At 40.9% G+C, this 15,610-nt stretch overlaps 1 protein-coding gene across 1 annotated transcript in view; it reads right to left on the reverse strand.

The window, feature by feature from the left end:
* Nucleotides 1–15,363, reverse strand: part of RALB (RAS like proto-oncogene B) — an 80,217-nt gene extending 64,854 nt beyond the window's left edge. Inside the window, exon 1 of the mRNA XM_032795841.2 lies at nucleotides 15,206–15,363. The gene's annotated coding sequence lies outside the window, so the exon portion shown is untranslated. The remainder of the gene's footprint in view (nucleotides 1–15,205) is intronic.
* Nucleotides 15,364–15,610: the final 247 nt, after the last annotated feature.

A 15,610-nucleotide genomic window follows, 5' to 3' on the forward strand; every position in this document is an offset into this window, starting at 1 on the left:
TGCAACTGACACCTTGGCAGTCTCAGCAGAAGCAAAGGATTAAATGGGCTCTGGAAACTGAACAACGCTCTCTGCTCTCAGGTCAGAATTAAAGCATATTGGCATGGCATAGTGGGGGAAGTTTACACTGCTAGTTCCTGTGCTGTGAATAAATATAGGCTTTCGATTTCCAAGCACTGCCAAAACTCAATATACTTCAAATTAACAAACAAAATGCAGCAGCTATTTAACAGCGGCAAAAACACTCTACTGTACCTTTCTGGAAAAGGAAGTAAGGACTAACTTCTTCAGTTGAGGCATTTTGTGGAGGCAGGACAATAATTATGCAAGTTGGAATTTGCCCAGGACACCCTGGCTAACAACCCTGTACCTGCAAAAAGTACTGTGGGATCTCTGATGAACGTAAGTGGTCAAAACCTCAGTTTTGCATCTCCTCTGAATAGATGAGCCATTCCCAGGAAAATTAGAATGAAGCATTGCACATCTTTTTGTAACAGCACTGCTTCCATTTTCTAGCAGGTGCTGCCTGTCATAAACAGATAGCTAAGGGTTAATGTTTCTTTCACCTGTAAAGGGTTAACAAAGGGAACCAAACACCTGACCAGAGGACCAATCAGGAAACAAGAAAAGCCAACGAGGGAAGTTGAGTGTGTGTCCCTTTGTCTGTGTCTCCGTCTGTCTCTCGGCTATGAAGGATCTTCTATCTCAAGCTTCTAATCTTCCAATTTCCAAGTGTGAGTACAAAGGTAGAAAAAAACATACTTTTATTGTTTTTTTTGTATTTCATGTGTGTAGTTGCTGATGTTTAAATTGTATTCTTTTTGAAAGCTGTTATCATATTTTTCTTTTAAGCATTGACGCCTTATATTGTTATTGATACAGAGACCATTTTATGTCTTCTTCTTTTAATATTCTTTTTAAGACTGTTGGATTTCTTTTTCTAAGTGGAGGCCCTAGGGGATAGAAATCCTGTGCCAGGATTACGGTCTGTCTCAGGAAAGACTGGAGGGGAAAAAGAAAGGAGGGGGGAAAGGTAAATGCCACCTCTGTTTTGTAATTCAAGGAGTTTAAGTACAGTAATCTTCCAGGATAACCCACAGAGGGGAAGCCTGGGGAGGAAGTAAAGAGAAGACAAGGGGAGGGGGGTTATTTCCCTTTGTGGTAAGACTCAGGGCATCTGAGTCTTGGGGTCCCCCAGGGAAGGTTTTGAGGAGACCAGAGTGAGCCAAACACTGGAAATTTTTGGCTGGTGGCAGCGCTATCAGATCCAAGCTGGTAATTAAGCTTGGAGGTTTCATACAGGTACCCACATTTTGGACTCTAAGGTTCAGAATTAGGAATTATGCTTATGACACTGCCCATGCGCCTACCTCAGTGAGGAAGGTACGTGCACTTTTTCCACAACTAATGCTAGCCTCGCCTTGCCGACTGATTAGCATGAGTGGGCAGGATGCCCACTCTTTCCTCTGGGGTAGCTATGAAGCAACAGGATGCACTCTCTTCCTTCCATGGTCTCAGTTTGCTGCCTCCACAACAACCCCTGCCTTTGCTGGCAAGCTATCCCAACCAAATTCCAGTGCAAGTAATTATACTCTGCCTGCCTGAAAATTTCCCTGCAGTTTCAGATGGATACAGTAGTCTTACTATTTCCCTCTCATAAGCTATTGTGGAGTGCTATTAAACAACTGCCATGTTTCATCCCAGCAGTGGATGCATTTCAATTGTAGGAGAAGTGATCACCTTATAATTTTATTATGTTGATGATTATGGCACCTAAGCATGCTGGGCACCTATAATAGTTTGTAAAGTGCTTTGGCACCTTTTGGCTTGGAAGGAGCTATGTTAATGTAAGATATTTTCTTAATTTTCATTACTAACACAGTGTGTGCTTACAAATTTTTTTTTTTTACCCCAATTGTGATATTGGTACATATCTGGCCTCTATAGCTATGAACATTTTCTCCTACTGATTAAAAGAAAATGGAGTCTTCACCCATCCTTTTACAAACTCTAAACATTGCTATTAGGTAAGAAACATGCATGTTCCTTACGCATGACAATTCTTAGCACCATACTGCAGGAGGCAGTATAGGGGCAGCGTAGCCTAATAGATTGAACACCAGACTAGAAACCTGCAGTACTCATCTTGGTTCTGACAGTAACTCACTCTTTGGCCTGACTCGGCATTCAATAACTCAGCTTCCCAATCTGTAAAATGAGGAAAGCGTTTACCTTTCTATTTCACAGGGTGTTGTCCTGATTATTTAATATTTGTACAGCACTTCTAAGATATAAAATGCTAAGTATTATTACAATAGGCACATACATGTGGCAGAGAGGGCATTACTGTACTCGCCATTAACATCTTTTCTGTATTGAGACTCACGGTCATGTTCTGCTCTGGATTTACACCTGTATAACCAAGAGTGGAATTTGCCAGCTGTTCCTGTAAGGCTCATTTGCATTAAGATAAGACAGGCCCTACTGGGTCAGACCAAAGATCTATCTAGCCCAGTATCCTGTCTTCCAACAGTGGCCAGTGCCAGGTGTCCCAGAAGGAATGAACAGAACAGGTAATCATCAAGTGATCCATTCGCTCATTTCCAGCTTCTGGCAAACAGAGGCTAGGGAAACCATTCCTGCCTATCCTGGCTAATAGCTATTGATGAAGCTATCCTCAACTGTAAGGGAGCCTTTTTGTTTCCTGCTTCATTTTTATTGATTTACATCAAATCATTGCATCAAATCTAGGCACCAAGACATGCATGGTGCCTAGAGGTGCAGAAAAATACACGGCCCTTCCCTGTGACAATTACAATAAAAAAATGAGTAAATGCACAGTAAAAAGAACAGTGGATGCCAATGAGCAAGGGAATCCAGCCCAGGGAGTGTGCTTTTCTAAAGACCTGACGGAACATGCATTAGTAACTCATCATCTGTAACTGAACAGAGTTACATTTTTTAAGTAGATAGTAATGCCTGATGGAGGCATTTGAAGGAGGGATTTGAATGAAGACAGAAAGGTGTATTTGTTCAGAAAGACTTCTCCGTAAAGATTTACACCAGATAAAATAACTTACACTCTTTTACACCAAAAGTTACTTCCTGAGGAATGAGGGTATAAGAAATAAAGCAGCTTTTAGGAATGAGGGTATAGAAATAAAGCTATAGTATATTTTTATTATCATCAAAGAGTGCTCTTAGACACAGCACCTGGAGTGACATTAGCAAACTCTGGCTGCAGTTTCATGACAGGATTACCTTCAGAAAATGCCCTGCCATTATCAGACACGCTGTCAAAACAGAAACGTGTTCTTCGTCCAAAGAGGAAAAATGTAATTAGCTCCCATCCATCTAAGTAAGGAGATGAACTTCATAATTGAGAGCTTTTGTAGCTTTCCACTGTGTGTTAACTGGCTGCCTGCATGGAAACTGAGCCAGTGATGAATCCAGTAATTGTGCTTAAGCAGGAGTTTCAGGTGAAACTCCATCCATCTCAATCAATTAACAAAAGAGTTTCCCTGAAGATAAAGTAATTGTTTCAACTTGTATTTCTGTGACTATGTTCAGTTTGGTAATTTATACCTAAATCGTAATAAGATTTACACTGCTAGTTCAATTAATATTCTTCTCAACAACTCTTAATTTTTGGACTAGCTCAGGATGTGCAGTAATTTATACCTGATCCTGGTCCAAGTGGCATCAATTAGAGCTTTGCCATAAATTTCAATGGGAACAAGCTCTAGCCTTGCTCACCTCTCCCCACTGCTCTGCCTCTATTATCAACAATACAAATGGCCCAAACCCATTGAAACTGATGAGATTATTCATACAAGTAAACAGTTTGCAGAATCAATCCATAGTCTGATCCTGCAGACCATGCATATGCAAGATTTCCATTTATTTTCATGGGAGTTATGTATTCATAATTATTGCAGGCATGTGTGGAAAGCAGGTACATGCAAATGGCTAAAGAAAAGGAAGGAACATCTGTTGTCCTGAAAGTATGCTGCAGATTTTGTTTTCTCACTGAGTGATACTAAATGGAACAGTAATTTTATTAACTAAAAGTCTAGGGTGGGATTTTCAAAAGCAGTCAGCATTGGCCTAATTACTGCAGATTCAGGGATCAGATTTAGGCCAATATTTGAAAATCCCATCCTAAATCACTACATAAAGGTTTTATTCGAACCTCAAACTTTATGCAATCCTCCCATCATCAGTGGGAAATCCACTGTTGGTAGAGGGGCCTACGTGAGCCTAGCTTTGTAATGTCGACAATGGGCAGTAATAAAAACGTTATTGACTCTTGCCCAGAATGGGTTAACACCCCTGGTCTACGTGATGCTGGTGCAATTGGCCTCCAGTAAAACCCAACGGAGATCAGTCAGAACCATCTGAAGATTTGTAATGCAAACTTTCAATCCGGCAATTAAGTTTAATCAGTTATCAGAAGAAATCAAATTTGTTATTATGACTCTTTATATGCTAAAACATAGGCCAAGCAGCCAGAGTACAGAACTAGAAGCCAAGAACTGAATTCCAATCTTAGCACTGCTGATTATTTACACTGCGGGCATGTCTGTAATTAAAATGCTACAGCTGCAGTATAGACACTCGCTATGCTGATGGGAGGGGTTCAAGTAGGTAAACCACCTCCCTGAGAAGTTCTTCCGTTGACTTCGCACTGTCTACACCAGGGGTTAGCGCGGTTTAACTGCGTCATTCAGGAGTAGATTTTTCATGTCCCTGAGTGATGTAGATAGGTTGACCTAACTTTTTAGCGCATCAGAGGGGTAGCCGTGTTAGTCTGGATCTGTAAAAGCAGCAAGGAGTCCTGTGGCACCTTATAGACTAACAGACGTATTGGAGCATGAGCTTTCGTGAGTGAATACCCACTTCGTTGCATGCATCCAATCTTGCATCTGATGAAGTGGGTATTCATCCACGAAAGCTCATGCTCCAATACGTCTGTTAGTCTATAAGGTGCCACAGGACTCTAACTTTTTAGAGTATACGAGGCCTGTCACTTAACCTCTCAATTTATCCATCTATAGAAAGAGGATAATATTTTTTTACCTAATTCTCAGGGATCTCGTGAGGATTCACAAATTAATGGTTGTAGAGCACTATGGAGAAATAACTACTTAGTATTATTACTAACAGTAGCCTTGCCACCTTTCTAATTGCTGGTAACCGGACCCCTGAGGCCTGCCGTCATCTCACCTCTTTCCCCAAGGCTCTGCCCCTGCTCCACCTCTTTCTTCGAGAGCCCACCCCCATTGCACACACGCCTCCCCTCATCCATTGCTGGATCATCTCAAGGAGCCTGCCTGCAGATAAGAGGTGGTCTCGGCTGAGCAGGAGCTGGCACAGCTTAATAAACTGGCACCTCATATTACCCTGCAGTAACCTGACTTTTGTTTCGAGTGCCATTTAGGGTTGCCAGGTCCCCTTTTTGACCAGCCTTTCCAGTTGAAAATCGGGCACCTGGCAACCCTAAAGGGCACCCACACACAGAAGCCAAAACCGAGACTGTCTCAGTAAAACCCAGACGGGTGGCAACCCTCACTAATAGGCATATCTCCAGGGAACTGCCATGGTTAAACACAAATACATTAACATTATTAATAGTGTTATTGGATGTATAGAATGTGTCTAGGTTCATTGCTATGACAACTGTCTTCCCTTAAACATTCCTTGATACTGCCAGAATGTCTGCTGCTTCAGAGATAAAGGTTAATTAAACACATCCGCCCATTAAAGCAAGGTGCAAACACTGCTCTGTGGCCCAAAGCTAGTCTTCTAAACTGTCAGTGTTGAAACCCAGCCGTAGCTGGAAACAGAAGCTAGTCCTCAAGCAAAATAGTTTCCCTTGAAACTCATTTCTGCAACAAACACAAAAGGCTTTCCCCCAAGATTAATAGTTTCATCTTGTATTTGTCTAAGTGAATCCAGTTTCTGCAAGAAACATTCCTATTAGTATTTGTATGTTGAAAGCGTCGAGATATTTTAAAATCTTCCCTTGTGGTGCTATGATTAGCACATGATGATGGAATGGTGGGGAGAAATTGTACCTTGCCTTCCTTGCAAACACCACATTAGATAATTAATATAATTTAAGATAATGAGACAATTCATTTTTCAACATCTGTTTGTTTACTTTGTGCCTTTCACTCAACTTGCACAATGAAAACAGACCAGTCGATTCACTTTAATTTATTCTTTGTTTCTTCTCAATTTCACTTTCTGTTTCTGATGCACTAGTAACAGAGTGTTGTATTTACATTCTTAATTCTGCAGAGAGAGTTCAAGACCCTTTCTGCAAGCCTTGAATGATGAATACTTTGGCTTACCTTCTCTGAGCAAAGATGTGGCGGTACCTCAGTTTCTTGCTCACTCTCCAACAGGGGAAAAGGGATCTCTTTTCTATCCTTTTCCCAGCATGCACTGCTGCCATGTCTACAACTCTCATCGCTTCTAGGAACTACAGTCCCCTCAATGCTTCCCTTCTGTGCTGAAACACTATAACAAGACTGTTCAGGACCTATTTAAAAACATCAACTAGTAATGGGACAAGCTACATGAATACAGATTAAAAAATGTACAGTGAAAACTCGAGTAAATAAATTTGAGGATTAAAGTGAAGTGACATGATGTCTTAGTCATAGAAGCTTGTAGGTTATCTACTCCCTAACTCTGTTCCCCAAAAGATGAGAATATCCATTAGTTCCACTGCTTCCAGGACAAAAATATGAGCCCCATCGCTTTGCCAGAGCTTTCTCCACCTAATAATAACAACAACATTGCTCTACAGCCAAAATACTTCTGAAATAAATGTAGTCAAACTTTACTAATTCTGGGTCATTGAGAATGGAAATGATGCTTTAAATTGTTGATTGACTCTAGTCTAGCTGTTGGGCTCCAGACTACAGCAGTGGAATCTCCTGGCAGGTGATGTTAGGGTTTCCATGTTCTGTTACCGTCAAAAGGATCTTGTCCCATTCTTCTTCATGGAAGGTGATCTTGTAGCCTGCAGCAACATCGATGGTGTGATGGCAGCCCTCAACATTGTTCACGATCCAGATGAGTGGAGACTGTTCATTGATTCATCGAAGACGAGTCTTAAAGCTGTTTTGCTGCATAATGGCAATGTTTTGCCATCAATTCCAGTTGGTCATGCAGTCCATATGAAGGAAACCTATGACAACATGAAACAACTTTTGAGGTGCATAAACTATGACCAACATCAGTGGCAGCTTTGTGGCGATTTGAAGGTTGTTGCTCTCTTGCTTGGTCTGCAGACTGGATACACAAAGTACTGCTGTTTTCTCTGCGAATGGGATAGTCGTGCAAGAGATTCCCACTACATCAAGAAAGATTGGCCACTCTGACAGTCATTGGAGCCTGGGAGGAAAAGTGTTCAGCATCCACCACTTGTTGAATCAAGGAAGATTTTGTTACCACCCTTACACATCAAGCTGGGTCTGATGAAGAACTTTGTCAAGGCCATTGACAAAACACAAGCAGCTTTCAAGTACCTCCGTGGAAAATTTCCAAGGTTAAGTGAAGCTAAGATAAAGGAAGGTGTCTTTGTTGGTCCTCAGATTCGTGAACTTCTTCGAGATGATGCATTTGACCATGCACTGCGTGGCAAGGAAAAGACGGCATGGAAAGCCTTCCAGTTAGTGGCAATAAATTTTCTCGGAAACAACAAGGCAGACAACTACAGGTTGTTGGTGGAAAACCTCCTCAAGGCATACAAAAGCCTTGGTTGCAACATGTCACTAAAGATACATTTTTTTCACTCTCACTAGATTCTTTTCCACCGAACTGAGAAGCGGTGAGCGACGAGCAATTTCACCAGGACATTGCAACAATGGAGAAACGCTATCAGGGCAAATGGAGCCCATCAATGCTTGCAGACTATTGCTGGACAGTGACAAGAGATGCTCCATTTAATGAATACAAGAGACAAGCCAAGAAGCGCCGAGTAGACACTGAATAGGACTAAACTATGTACATAATAGTTTTTTGCCTTTTGTTTCATAATAAATTTTATTTATATAACCCTTTTGCTGATTTTTAAAGTGTTACATAAACAGGACAGGTGAAATATTATCATGTAAAGCAACCATAAACACATGAAAAGACCTAGGTTTACAATTTATGATTAAAACTCTACTATCTACACAATATACATAGACATAAAATGTAAAAACTTAAATATCTTAGAAACAGTAGCCAATCAGTTGTTTTAATTGTCATATTTGAATTCAGCACATCAAAATACATAATAAATACCACATTTTATCTCTGAAACAGACGACTTCTCAAAAATTGTAGACCAGTGTAATAAACACCCTTGCTTCTCATTCAGACTGTCCATGGGCAATTTTCTCAAATTCATTATTCAAAGATATTTGCTGAATAGTTTCTGTGAATATATTTCTTAGTCTATAGACTTTTCATGCATAGCTTTGTGAATATTCAGTTGTCAACATTCTAGCTGTTCTCATTAGTTTTTATCAGACATATCGGCCACATATTATTTCCATTTCTAGATTAGATGAGTAACTCAGACCTGGGTTTCTGTCAGAATGCTCATATTTATGATTCCCAAGTTTGCTTTACACAAATATTCTTAAGTGATTAAAATGTGCAGTTTCCACAAACATTCCTGCTGGTAAACTTGTTTGCTAGATTGCTGATAGCAACTGTACACACAAAGAGCATAGTGAATATTAATAGAATTTTTTTAAATTATTTACTCAGCTTTATTTGCATCTGATCCAAAATCCACTAAAGTCAAAAAGAGTCTTTCCATTGAGTTCAATGGGCTTTGGATCAGGCCAATAAATACCATCTGCCCAGTAATGAGCATTGGACAATAGAGCCCATCATCTCCAAAAGACAGAACCTCTAACCACTGTTAGATGCATATCTCTGTAGTACTGCCTTGCATACTGTCATAATTTGGCATCAGACCTTTTTCTAGATTCTGATTCAACACTGAAGTCTGTGAAAAGACTCCCCTGGACTTTAATGGTAGCTCGATCAGACCCCTGGAGCAGTACATGAACCAATGATTTTCTCACCCAAAGGTGAGTGCTGTTGACTAAGCCATAATGATGCATGCAGAATATGCTCATTGTTAAAATTTGAAAGGCCAGGTAAAACCATTCAGGAAAAAAGACGGGTTAGATATGTTAACTCAAAGGAGGAGACAAATGGCATTAGCTTTCTGATGTAACTTCCCCTCACCAGAACTGAATGAACCACTTGAATGCTGCTTGGCTTTACCTAACCTCCTATACGTGGGATAAAATACACCTCCGCTTCTGCATTATATTCATAATATGGTGAGTTCCTTTTGAATTGCCTACATACCATGGAATGCAAAATCTTAAAAGAACATCTCTGAATGCCTCCACCACACAGGATCTGAATTGCATTCAGTGGTGAAACAGCTAAACTTTTAGTTTATTTTTCTGATTTACTTACAGTTAATTTAGCAGGTTGTTTGCAAAGCCTTGCTCTCCATGTGTGATGTTATATACACCTTTTTGAGGGGAAGTCAAGAGGTATTTTGGCTTGTATTGGTATCCTGTAGGTCAACACAGCTGTTGTTGATAACAGCCTTGGTGCCATCTGCCTTGCACTGAATTCCACATCACAGGCACACCTCATGATACTCAGTGCTATGCAGGGCCATTGATTTACACCAGTGTAACTGAAAGCAGAGTCCTATACCTAGTAAGACATGTGCTTGGCACTTAATATTAATTGAGCAACCAATGTATTCAAATTAGTTCTGATTTAGGCAAGCATGTTCAGTCTAACAGCTTCCACAGTCTCCAGGGCTTGTGAGCATGCCAAGGTGACACTATTCCCTCCCTGCACCCCAACCTAAACATGTTTTTGGCCCATTTATTCTTCCCGCTATTAGACAACAAAGTGAAGTATGCAATCTCTTGTTAGCAGTGTGATAGGAAAGTCTATGGATCACATGAACCCAGACAAATATGCAGAATATGCTCAGCTTGTTGTGACTTGCTATAAGCGTGTACCCAGGCAGTATTAATTTAAACCTGTTTTCAAAGATTGTATCTCTTTGTGCACTGTTTTTATTCAGAGATGACAACACATAATACAGAATTGCACATCCAAGCAGGTACTTCTTAAAGATGCAATTATTCTCACGTGCCTAAGGCTACATTTTCATTTAGAGAGGAGAACATAGCCAGCAGCAAGATCTTTTAGGCACCAGGGGGCAATAACATTGTTATGATCTGTTTGTTAAAGTTATGTGCATTATTATGTGTAACTGCTGCAGAGCATGAAAAAGGGCATTGCCATGTTGTCAGTAAATAGACCAAAATGTGTTTTAAGTGTGTCCCTTGTTTTTCAGCAGAGATTTCTTTGAGAATAGTTATCTGGGGACAGTCAGTGCTACTATGAGCAAAATATGGCAAACTGATAAATAGAAATGACTTAACTGAACAAACAAAAACAAAACATCAACCAACCATGTTGCTAAAATTTCTCCGTACTTAGGAGAAATTGAAATATAATAATCAAGCATGCAATTTCAAAACAATTGTTTTCGTCTTAGAGATCTATCTTGAGCTGTTTAGGGGATAAGTGTGGTCTGTTGAGTAGAGCACAGGACAGGGAGATGAGACTGGATTCCAATTGCAGTTCTGGCACTGACTCACTGTGATGTTGGACAAATCTTAATTGTGCCTCAGTTTCCCCATGCCACTCTGTAAAATGGGGGATGGGGAAATGATACCTACCTACCTCACAGGTTCTTTGTGAGACTTAATTAATTAATGTTTGTGACACACATACAGGTTCTTGGATGGAAGGCACTGCAGAAATTATTAAACACAGAAATGAACATGATATTATAGTGTCACACCAGCACGGCATCTGTAAAGGAAAGTCAGCTCTCTCCAATCTATTAGACAATAGAATAGTGCACAACAGGAGAACTAGTCAACAAAGGCTCTCAGAAAAGACTATTTAAAAGAAACTTGGCAGTCATGGCTAGGCTATAGCAAATAGAGTAAGGATGAATGGTATAAGAAGGTAAAATGAGTTGTCCTTTCTAGTTATTCAGAAACAAGGTGATATCCAATGCAACTGAAAGGCATCAAGTTTAAATCTGGTAATATGAAATTGTTTTTATCAAAATCATAATCTTTGGAACTCAGTCACAAGATTACTGGCCTAGTGGACAGGGGAGAAGCAGTAGATACCGAACACATCACCAGACACTGCCAATACCAAACCGAGTAACCGAGACAGCCGACCAGGGAAATAACCCACATCCTTCCCTGACGGACCAAGGGACGCACCCCACCCATGTACCTATCTGCTCCACCAATACTGACTTGGACTCTTTATTCATTCCATGGGTGGCGTATGCGAGCCCACTTATCCACTGACGCTTTAAAAACCCTTGCACCCCAATCTGGGTCTATGCTGGTTATGTGATATGTATGTATCTTTTCATCCTTGCAAATGATATCTGTAACCCCCCATAACCGAAGCCTGACCCCAGAAGTACAGTACCTTCCCCCTCAACCTGTGTATATTTCATTTCAAACATTCACTTTAGTAACATTTTTAAATCTGTTCTTATCTCAATTTAGTGAGGCTTTTGACAGTCTCCACATGACTTTCATAAACTACAGAAATGCATTCTACATGAATTTACTATAAGGTGGATCCACAGCCGGTTCAAAGACCATACTTAGACAGTTGTTATCAATGGTTTGGATCTAGAGGTGTCCCACAAGTGTCAGTCCTGGGTCCGATACCAGTCAACATTTTCATTAATGCCTTGGATAATGGACTGGAGAGTATGCTTATAAAGTTTACAGATAACACCAAACTGGGAGGGGTTGCAAGCACTTTGAAGGACAAGATTAGACTTCACAAGGTCATGATAAATTAGACAATAGATCTGAATTCAGTAAGATGAAATTCAATAGAGATAAGAGCCACCAAGTACTTAACTTAGGAAGGAAAAATCAAATCTACAGCTAACAAATGGGGAATAACTGGCTAGGTAGCAGTGCTGTTGAAAAGCATCTGGGGGTGAATCACAAAAATGTGATGTAGTTGCGAAAAAGGCTAAATATTCTGGGGTGTATTATCAGGAGTGTTGTATGTAAGACACGGGAGGAAACTGTCCTGCTCTGCTCAGCACTGGTGAGGCCTCAGCTGAGTAGCATGTCCAATTCTGGGTGCCACACTTTAGGAAAGATATGGACAAACTGGAGAGTGTCTAAAGAACAGCAACAAAAATGATAAAAGGTTTAGAAAACCTGACTTATGAGGAAACGCCAAAAAAAACCTAGGCATAGTTACTCTTGAGAAAGGAAGATTGAGGGGCGACTTAAATATGTTAAGGGCTGTTATAAAGACAAGTGTGATCAATTGTTCTCCATGTCCACTGAAGGTAGGACAGGAAGTAATGGGCTTAATCTGCAGCAAGGCAGATTTAGGTTAACTATTAGGAAAAGCTTTCTAACTATGAGGATAGTTAAATATCGGAATAGGTTACCAAGAAGGTTATGGAATCCTCATCATTGGAGGGTTTGAAGAACAGGTTGGACAAACACCTGTCAGGAATGGTCTAAGTTTACTTAGTCCTGCCTCAGTTTACGGGGCTGGAGATGACTTTTCAAGGTCCCTTCCACTCCTACATTTCTATGATAAAATATTACTGAGACTAAGAGCTTAGTAGGATTCAAAAAAGGGACTGAACATGTATATGGTAATGACAATATCCACAGTTACATCAGATGAGCTAAAAGGTGAGCTAAATCCTCACGTGCCCAGGACATAAGTCAGCCATTAACACATGGATATTAGAGAGAAGATTCCTCTATGAACAATTTATTCCAAACATTTTCCACTACAGGATTTCTTGCATTTTCCTCTGAAGCATCTGATACAGGATTCTGCACTAGGTGGACCACTGATTTGATCTGGTACAACTACTCCTATATTCCTAAGTCTAGATCCAGCAGCACATAGGAAGACATTAGACAGACAGACATGGAACTGGATGCACCTTGCTCCCACATCTTTACCAGCATGCTTTGTTTCATGCAGAGAAGTTTGTTTTTTTTTCCCTCTTGGGTTTCTTTCCACTGGTATCCTAGCTGCACTGGAGAAGCAGACCTTTCTGAGTGAAGAACAAGCATATAAGAGGTATCCCTCCCCTTCTAGATCTAAGTGGAACTATCAAAATGGAGGAGGAGCCAGAGAAATAATCATTTGCAATGCATGAGTGTCCAGCAGTCAGCTGCCTTTAACTTCCAAGACAATTCTAAATCCTTTACCTTCTAAGTCTTCACTGGAAAACTCACAAGACAGATGAGATGACAGTAGACAAAGATGATCTTTTCTATTGTTCTCCTGCACAGGCACCCCTATAAAACTGCTGATAAAACTGCAGTAAGCAGAGAAAAGGTGGATAAGCAGCACAACAGAAAGGTATTGGTGGCAGGAGTGGCTCCAGACACCAGCACGCCAAGCACGTGCCTGGGGTTGCAAGCCACGGGGGGGGTGTGCTCTGCCGGTCGCTGCGAGGGGGGCACGCAGGTTGCCTTTGGCAGCATGCCTGCGGAGGGTCCGCTGGTCCCACAGCTTCGGCGGACCTCCCACAGGCATGCCACCAAATCTGCACGACTGGGGACCTCCCGCAGGCAAGCTGCCAAAGGCAGCCTGCCTGCCGTGTTTGGGCCTCCCCTGATTGGCGGATGCACTCAGGCACCACATAATGAAAGATGTGCAGCTCCCGCTAAACTCTGATAGGCTAAACTATGCCTATATTGTTAGCAAGTCAAGCCACAATTATTGGTCCCTCTCTTTCATTCACAAAAATACCACCATGCTATCTGTAGGTCCGACTCATAATGAAGTGCATGCATGTAAACCACAGTCAGAGCATGTTACTGGCTTTGTGTATGTCTTATAGAAAGTGTAACAATTATTTTTTGTTTTGACAGGAACACTTTGGAAACAGACTGGCATTTGCTACTATAACAGCATGTCTTTTGCAAGCAGCTAGGCTGGGGGTTGCTTCATGAACTAGATATGGGGATTGATTAGAGTGTTTTATATGGCAGTTATGAATTTTATACTGAATGTTGATATTTTACATTTTGTGAAGTGTATGAGTGACAAAATCTAAGGGTCAGATTCTGCCACTCTTATCGAGTAGTACCTTATTCTGCTAGCAGTCCCATTAAAGTCAGAATAAGGTAATACTCAATGTGAGTAAAGAGTGGCAGAATCTGGGGCTATGTTTAAGAGGCTGTTAAAATAAGTGAAATGTGAAATGGGACAGTATCCTTTTAAAATAAATCAGCTTTCTGTGTTAATGAGTAACTTAGCTTGTATTTACAGAACCACATTTCAGAAAGCAAGTGGATGATTTCTCTTCACTATAAAACTCCTTATACTGGCATTGGCTGCACATTGTACTTCTAAGATATTCTAGCATTACACAGAGAAGGTCCAGTCCTTGCACCACGAAGAATAGTAAAACTCTTTACATTTAGATCTTCCTTTGCTCTAAATTACAGAGCTAGAAACAGATATAGATTAATGCAGAAGGAGCAATAACATTTGGTAGTTATGCTAAGGAGTGTCAATGACTCACTCTAGATAAGTTTGCTCAGTCTGTGAGCTTTAGGGATGAACCAAGATTAGCAAAGGAAAATGGCCGTTTGAGTCCCTTTATATTAAGTTTACTGCCATCTAGTACTGTGAAGCTCATTTAACTCAAAGGAGATGCAACAAAAGTAAGAGGTGCTTGTCGTACAACATTATTGCAATGTCAAGTTTCCATTCACAGTCACATGTAAACAGAGTAGTAGTTTTTCCCCCATATCTCCGAAGCGAGTGCTATATTGCCTCATACAATGAATATGCCTCGTTCCTCCCCTGCCACTGGCACCCACCAATGATCTAATTTCTGTACACTAGACAGCCCATCCGCCGCCCCTTTCACTCCAGCTATATCAGGAAATTCAGCTGTTCCTTGTTTGCTTCACTGATGGAAAGTGAAAGTGGGGTGTTGTCCTTTGGGTTTTATTAACTGTCCCAGGGTGCACACACAGGTTTCTTGATACTGCTTTTTGATTTAAAGAAATTGTTGGGTTAATTAGCTGATACTCACTGTGCTCAGAAGGGCTGTTAGTCTTCTAGCTGCTATTTCTTAGACAGCACGCGTGAAGCAGGCAGTCAGTGGCAAAAGCAGCCCCACACAATCAGCTACAGTGTTCCAGGCCAGTTCACACAGTGACTGCGGCTGGACTCCTCCTAGTGCTTCACAGGGCAAGGAGAAAGGGGAAGGGCTCAGGATGTGATGTGATATACACTCATTCTAAACACCAGGAAACAGAACTGAAATGTCAACTTTTCCGAGCCACGGGATGGACAATCTCTCTGGCCCTCCTCCCCCTCTCAATAAAAGTTACAATAAACAGACATGACTACTTGTAAGACAATATTTCAGATATCAACAGCCCAGCAACATCATGGACTTGTTGCTAAGGTCTTTGTCCTTTCCTGCTTCCTTTGT

This window comes from Chelonoidis abingdonii, chromosome 10, assembly GCF_003597395.2.
Source record: "Chelonoidis abingdonii isolate Lonesome George chromosome 10, CheloAbing_2.0, whole genome shotgun sequence".
In the NCBI taxonomy this organism is placed as follows: domain Eukaryota; kingdom Metazoa; phylum Chordata; order Testudines; family Testudinidae; genus Chelonoidis; species Chelonoidis abingdonii.